This window comes from Helianthus annuus, chromosome 5 (assembly GCF_002127325.2).
Source record: "Helianthus annuus cultivar XRQ/B chromosome 5, HanXRQr2.0-SUNRISE, whole genome shotgun sequence".
Classification (NCBI taxonomy): Eukaryota; Viridiplantae; Streptophyta; class Magnoliopsida; order Asterales; family Asteraceae; genus Helianthus; species Helianthus annuus.
The window spans coordinates 153,266,158-153,274,708 of NC_035437.2; the positions used below are offsets into that span (position 1 = coordinate 153,266,158).

Here is an 8,551-nt window from a genome sequence, read left to right on the forward strand (position 1 = left end):
TTAGGCGGTTTTTGCATAGTCCCCGTTTCATTTTCTAACATCGTGTTCTGTGCAAGAGTGATCGGGGTAACCGGAGTAGCGAATGCGTTATAAAATTCCTCGTCCATTTTCGGATTTCAAGAAATTCTCAAAACTCTTTCAAGCGAAATTACTTGTTCAAGCGGATAACAAGTTCAAGCGAGATTACTCTTTGAAGCGGAATCTCCGATTCAAGAGAAATCAACAACACCTTTCAAGCGGAATACTGTTCAAGCGAAATCAACAAGATTTTTCAAGCGAAATAACGATTACAAGCGGAATCAATCCAAAATCTCAAGCGGAATAATCCAACTGAATCGAAATAGCACGTTTCAAGCGAAATCAGCAGAAATTTTCAAGCGAAATAAGGGTTTCAAGCGGAATTAACCAACTAATTTCGTTTGAAATGCTGCTGATGTCATCATTCTCAAGATGTTTTCAAGCGGAATTATGAAAATTAACCAGTTTTAGATCGATTTTAGGCCTGAAACTTTCAAGGCTTCTGTGAGAAATTTAGCCAATTTTAACCGTGAAAATTTTGAATTTTGAAAAAGGTGTAGAAATCAGAATTCGCAGCTGAATTGGTATGAACTCTTCTTCCTGAGCTCTGATACCACTTGTAGGATCGTATGCAGACCCGAACGAGTACATCAGAAGAGTTTATCTTGATACGAAAGGCAAAACAGTCGTATCAAGTTCAATTCAGCACACAAATCGCTTTAACTGTCAATTTGATTGATATAATGACGTTTTACAGCATGACGACACTTCGGCAGCATGCTCAGACCGGAAAATCTTATCTGATTTCGCTTGGAATGGCCTATATATAGGCGTTGTGATTCCGCTTGAACATGACCATGTTCATTAGGGGAATTAACATAATTAATTCAGGCGAAATCAGCATTGATAACTCAAGCGGAATTAGAATCATTTTGATTTCGCTTGAAATAACCTGGTGACATTTCAAGCAGAATCACCTCTAATTCATACTTTCTTGTTTTTCATGCCCTGATCTAACTTAGTTCTATACAAGACTCGATACAAGACGAAGTCAACAGATGCATGCACCAACAATTACGTGTACAAATACTTGTTGAAACTTTACAATACTTATTGAAACTTTAAAAAAAACACCAAAACACCTGGAAAACCCAAAAAAAGACAAAATAGTTACATACCGCGTTAAGGGGCGACGGTATCGGTTGAAACTTAAAAAACAAGTTACACCAGCATTACGCAGCGGTGGTACCATTCGTGACCTGTACAATACCAGTTGAAAAATAAAAACATGTTACACTTGCGCTACGCAGCGGTGGTACCCGACGTTCGGTCGGTGTCGGTTTATTTTGTTACGTATACAGTATCGGCTGAAACTTAAAAAAACAACTAAAACACGCAAAAATTCACTTGAAAAAATAAACCAGAAAAAGAAAAAATAGTTACATATCGCATTGCGCGCGGTGGCGGTACAATTTCTTTACCTGTACAATATTGGTTGAAACTTAAAGAAAAACACGTTACATCCACATTACGTGACGGTGGTACCGACGTTTGGTTGTGTCGGTCCGGTTCGTCACGTGTACAATACCGATTAAAACTTTAAAAAAACTGAAAAAGACAAAAATAACACTATTCATTGGCTTTTAAATAGATTTAGCTAACTTTTCAACTTTTTTCATTTATAACCAATTTATAATATTAGTTTACTTGTTTTGATTCGTTATGATATTATAGACCTAATAAAATGGCCTTCATATCCAAAAACATATTCCATTCTCAACATCATATGTAGCTTAAAAAATGAAGGAAAAAAAAAACCTTAAAAATTGGACTTTTGGGCATATGTTCAGCAATATGATGTAACATTTTGGATATTAACAATTTAGCAAACCGCAATCCGTCATCGAGACAAATTACCGGTAGTTGCTTCAGTTTTGGAAACTCAAAACACTTTCACCAACTTGGCTCTTACAGAGGGGGGCATGAAGCATTAAGCTTCAACCATTTGTCAACACAGCTCTTGTGAAAGAAATGAGAAACAATGGCAACTCTCTCAGTTCATCATTGTTCACATACTTGGGCCAAACAAATGCAGCACACCTGTTAAACAAGTTAATACCTATACATTAACAAAAGCCTAGACAAAAGTGGTCAGCCCGACCTGATCCATGATTACCCATTTTGACCCGTTACCATCCTTCCCAGTTTGCCAACTCTAATAAACTCATCGTACATGATCTTTGTCTAGAACGATAGTTTGCTTATATTTGTCACAAAAACTAAACATAACTTATGGTTTAGAAGTGAGCAGAAAAACCGAACTGAAACCAAAAAAAACCGAGTTAACCGAACCGAAATTTACAGTTCGGTTACGGTTTTGCTTTTTATGAACTGAAACCGAATAACCTAAACAATCATTTTTATAATGTTTGTTATAGATTGATTTTGGAATTAATAATTTTATTCTTGAATGTTAAGTATTTATAACAATACATTAACATGTTTATTTATCTTTGAAATTATTTAATCATTGCCTACAAGAAATAACGAAACTAAACATAAAAATTAAATGATTTCAAAGTATTATAAAAAAGAATCTCTTGGTATAAACTTTGGAAAATATAAAAATAGATTAGAAGGTTAGGTTTATGTGAAAAATATTAATTAAAAAGGTTAAATATAATAACTTAAATGTAAACATCTAAGAAAGATTATTGAATATTGGATTATAATTTTTATTTTTGAATTTTACGTAATTTTGTTCCAAAAACCAAAAAACCGAACCGAACAGTTGTTAAAACTGGAAAAAAAAACCAAACGGTTTTCAAAAACCAAAAACTGAACCGAACTGTTGTTAAAACTGAAAAAACCGAAGCCGAACGGTTTTCAAAAATCGAAAGCTAGTAGAAAACGAGACTAACCGCATCCTCTCCTGATATCACATGCTCTTTTTCTGTTCCTGCGGCCACAACCCCGCCTTCACCAGCATTGAAGTCGGTTTTTTTGTCATTTGTGTGCTTACTTTTTTTAACCTTGAATTTGTAGGGTAGCAGAGAATTAATGGACTCTGTAGTGGCTCCTCGATTATGTGTCTGTTCTTCTCTAAAACCCATGACGGAAATTATACATGGGAGACAGCAACAGACCGTTGCACACAAGATAAATGGCATTGCATATCCGAGACAGCTTAAGGTAAGAAATACTATACATAACCTGTGAACAAAATTACAAAAAACAAAAGAAATTATAAAAATACAACAAGAAAATGAAATACATAAGCTGGATGTGGAGCCTGATTTGCACTTTTTTGGAAATTAATTGAACACGTTTAATCTAGAGTTGGCATTTTCGATCCATTTACTTACGACAAGGTTCCAATTGAAAACTTTAGCTAAAAAGGAAAGAGTTTCAAAGTTGCATGAAGTATACTTCTAAATTATAATGCATGTGACCTCCTCAAACTTTGTTCAGGATATCAAATTATTATTTTAAAGTTTTGGTAGTAATAGCTGACACAATAATTATTTAGAGCAAAATGCCATTTTCTACCTGAGGTTTGGCCAGTTTTGCGACTTTCGTCAAATGGTTTGTTTTTCCGCATCTGGATTCAAAAGATTTGAAATCTTGCCATTTTCATGCAGCTTGTTAACTCCATTCATTTTTATCTATTAAGTCAGGGGTATTTCCGTCTTTTTGTTAATTTAAAGGGCAATTCGGTCTTTTTCACACATTTCCAACGATTTTACATAAAGTGAAAAAGATCGAATTGCCCTTTAAGTTAACAAAAACGACGAAAATACCCCTAACTTAACGGAGAAAATGGATGGAGTTAATGAGCCAGACGAAAATGGCAAGAATTTAATCCTTTTAGATCCAGATGCAGAAAAACAACCTTTGGACAAAAGTCGCAAAACTGGCCAAACCTCAAGGACAACAATGGCATCTTAGAGAAAACTACCAAAATGGTCCCTGAGGTTTGGTTACTTTTGCCACTTTAGTCCAAAACTCAAACATTTTGAATTTGGGTCCCTGTTGTTTCAATTTTGTTGCCATTTTCATCCAAAAGCAAAATCTGGTCAGATTTTTCAGTTAACATCCATCTTTTTGTCTTTTTCCTCCCTTTTAATGAAAGGCAAAATGGTCAGATTTTTTTAATTTGTTATAATAAAACGTTAAAAGACCATTTTGCCCTTCATTAAAATGGAGGAAAAAGACAAAAAAACTGGATGTTAACTGAAAAAATCTGACCAGATTTTGATTTTGGATGAAAATGGCAACAGAATTGAAACCACACAGACCCAGATTCAAAAGGTTTGAGTTTTGGACTAAAGTGGCAAAAGTAACCAAACCTCAGGGACCATTTTGGCAGTTTACCTGGCATTTACTTCAATAATTATTTATAGATTTTTTTTGGAGAAAAAGCATTGGATCCAGTTAGATTACTTTTCACTTTTAACCCGTTACCCAAGGCACCCGTCTCACCCAACAAGATTGACTAATACCTGTACAAATTAGGAGCATCAGAAAAAGAAGAATGGCTTCCAAAGATCCATACATTCCCGACCACAAACCAGACTGCAAAGAAGCAATCCAAACCCATTTTGTAGTATTCAATGAATACCTTGAATCTGCAAAACGGAAACCGGATTTGTTTCATCAGGTACGTGGATTATTTTAGATCACCAAGTCTACATATATAAAGAACTACATACAAGGGTAAACTTATAGAGTTATAGCCTACAAGCTGATGCTGGTTCCCCTCACAACATTATTTTTGGAACTAAAAATCTTGCTAACCTTATTTCAGCAACAGTAAAAACAAAAATATTAACTAGCCTTATTTTAAAATTAAAAAATCCCTTGCAAAAGATTTATTTAGTATCTCCTATACTCCCCCTCAAATTAATGTATGGATGCCAATCACTCAATCATGCTTAGCTTATAATCGTATTCAAGTTGCAATTTGTTTTCTTCTAAATTCTCTTTTTGATGAGGAGTCTTTCTTTCTAGCTCTATGTGTTTGGTCTAGTAGATAGTGGCGGTCTAAAAAATATTAGTAAGTAAGATCTGAGAACCCTAGAAGACTACTAAAAAGTAAAAACAAAAATGCAGAGATTACAATAGAAAATATGAAACATAATCACAAGAAAACATTACCTTGTACTCGCTAATACAGTTGTCAGAAATCTTGTTGCTGATAGGTTGCTTGAGGTAGAACTCCGAGCACGCTGAGCTAGATCTTGATCCGAAACCTGGTTACGATTATGAAAACGCCAAAGGAGCAACGGTAGCGTTGCAACACATCCACAAGCATAACCGATAACCCACGTAAACAATGGAGCTTGCGGACGCTCATGCCTCGAAAAACACAAAACAACAACGGCTGCCACAATCTGGCTCATGGTTATAACCAGCTCAGTGCATACCCAATAACCTGAATTCAACGGACTCCTTTGACCATGGCTAGCAAAGGACGCGTTTCTCGAGACTCCAACACTAGCAGCAGAACTTGTAACACTAGTCGACGGTAGTTCCACATTATGACTTGAGTTTGACCGATTAGCCGGTCTATCAACAGTTGTAACACTAGAAGGTGAAGCTTCACTGCTGCTTGTAATATCGATAACAAGCTCACCGTCACTACGGCTCTCCGCTCGCTCCATTACTACTGGTAGTTCACAAATTCGTGAATCTAGGGTTTATGTCACAGCTTCACACCAAATTACTTCACAATTGCTCATATGAACATATTTCTTTCACAATTTCTCACTCAAATTACTCAGTTCCAGTACAATAAAAATGAACAATCAGATAACTTATTGATCAAGTAACTACAAATTCAAGAACAAAGTCTCTGAAGCCAAACCAAATCTAATCTAATCAATAAATCAAATCAATTCACGAAGCAATATCAAAACAATCAACAACGAACCTCAATTGTGATCAACCAGATCAAATCAACAACCGATTTTAACCTAAAAAACATTGTGAAAACAGTAGTATAACTGATTAATATCTTGCTATAAAATATAGAGCTAAAATATGAAAATTAACGGCGAATGAGGTGAACTAACCGGTGGAATTGACGCTTAAGGTGAAGAATCATCGAGAGAATGATCGATTTGATGAGTTGAAATGAGTGATTTGTTGTTGTTTTGGATCGGGTTATCGGTGTTTTCAAGGTGTGTGTGTGTGTAGTAGTGGTTCTTGGTGTCACACGCGACGTGTAAGGTGTAGTTTTAGATGAGTCAACGGACCTAGGCCCTAGACCATTACGAGTAGGCCCGCACAATAGGTCTTATCGTGTTAAACATAACACAGAACATGAATACGACTCGTTTAACTACTTTAAATCTTAGTATATGATACAGTTGTATGTGTTGTGTACCATGAAGAAAAACTGATCGAACATAACCTTCTAATTATAATTATTTTAAAAGAATATAAAATTACTAAGTGTACTTTTTTATTAAACGGTTTAATCGTGTTTTAAACAGGTGCCCTAGTTCCAAGTAATAGTCCTTTGGGTTTGTTCTTGTTAATTGATTGTTCAAATAGCTCACGGCTTAAAGTTTGTTTAAAATTAGTTTGATTGTAATTGTAAACGAGTTTAGTTAGTTTATAATATTATAGTTGTTTGAAAGAAAGTATGATTCTATGGTGGTGAAATACATAGATTCATGTATTTGGTTTTGACAAGTAACTTATTTTAGTTGATAAAATTCATGTGAGGTATTAGTTTTTGCTAGTGTATTGTGTTTTCTATGTGCTAAAGTATATCCTTTAAGTGTGTGGTTCATATTTGTTGGATTTGGTATACCTTTTATTTTTATATTTGTTAGTTGTACATAGTTTAAACTTTATGACTTATTATTTTAAATGTAAATAAGTGGTTGATTAAAACCAACATAAGTGGTCTTTATGTTTTCAATTTTCTGTCCAGTCCAATCTAAAATTAAATAAGCTAAAACATATCGTATAATTCAAATAAGCTCATTAAAAGCATTAATGTTTGGTATTAGGTAGGTGATTCTCCATTTGATTAATCTTCTTTCTTTCAATTTACCCATTCTTCTTCATCATTGTGTCTACAACGTAATCTTTACTTGTTATGTCTACAAATGATCCTAATCGATGTATTCGGTTTTGATACTTTTGGTTGTCTGACGCCAGAGGCTGTGTATCTACTTAGTTGAAGAGGTATGATCCCAATTCCCTGCCGGACCACACCACTTTTGAGCATAAAATGCGTCCACATCAGCGAAGCAATCTAGAAGCTTCTAGAAACTTCTGGAAGATCTACAGGTGGCGCCAAAGATGCTCTATCCGACATAAAGGACAACACGTGTCACCACTCGCAGAACGCCACATAGGCCTGCGGCAAATCAGGGAGCAGAGCTGACAACACCGGTACGAGGTCTCCAGCGTGGGCAAATGTAAGAACGCCACGTGTACCACTACACCTGCCGTGACAGAGCAGACCAAGAGGATATTCCCGTTGGTCGGACAGCTGGCACGCGCCCACAGCTGGCACAGCTGCTCCTTCCTTCTTCACCCTCCGGCTATAAATAGGACCCTTCATCATTCAGGTTCGGGATCTTTGACACTCCATACTCACTCTAAACACACACTGTCTATTTCTCTCAGAACAGTACTTATTCTCACGCCGGAGCCTGGTTAAGAGGGAAATCCCCTTTCTCCCCCTCTTAACGAGACTGACGGTGGTTACTGTTTTGCAGGTTTCGAGCCGTTATCACGAGTAAAGAAAGAGGTTGAACCCATAAAAGAAATAACCCCATCGGTTAACCTTGGTGTTAATCAGTGTTTCATCATTGGCGCCATCCGCTTTTTTGCAAAACCAATCTCATCTCTTTTCTTTTCAAGAAACACTCGTAAAATGGCTGAGCAAAACCCTTCACACCATGTAGATGGAGAAGTTTCTTCCTTGGAACTCGTTTCGGACTCAGCACACGTCCAAAGGGGTCAGAGGAACGAAATCATCCAGGAAGGGCAAACAAACAACGATTTTCCTAGCATTTTCGGAAGTGCGTCCAGGGTGGCTAGCCAAACCACAACTGGACCCATTTTCCAAACTCCCACCAGGATAATCACCCAGACCACAAACGGAGCCACTTTCCAACCTCCACAAGGGGTAGTCCAGCAAATACCCCCATCCGAGTTGGTTCAAACACCTCCACCGGTGCACACATCAAGCCATGGAGCTGGCCCCTCAGCTCCATCGGAACAAGCACAACTAAATTTCTCTGCACTATTAGGGCTACCCGAAGAAAAACTCTGGCTTCCTGGTACGCCGAACAAGTGGCATCCATAAACCTGGTTTACACACAACTGAGCGCGCAACAAGCCCTGCTCCAAGCACAGGCTAACCAGTCGGCGTTCGCTACTCCACCGCAACGGTCTCTGAGCACACATACGACTCAGCAGGTCAATGCGTGGACTCTACACCCAGAAAAAGGACCTGCAACAAACCTTAGAAAGCCTAGTGCGCACGACACGCGCGACACTTACGGTG

General features: G+C 37.2%; 1 pseudogene; it reads right to left on the reverse strand.

Annotated features, from left to right (window-relative positions):
- Positions 1 to 1,931: 1,931 nt before the first annotated feature.
- On the reverse strand, positions 1,932 to 6,250 carry LOC118492360 (annotated as a pseudogene).
- Between the last annotated feature and the right edge of the window lie 2,301 nt (positions 6,251 to 8,551).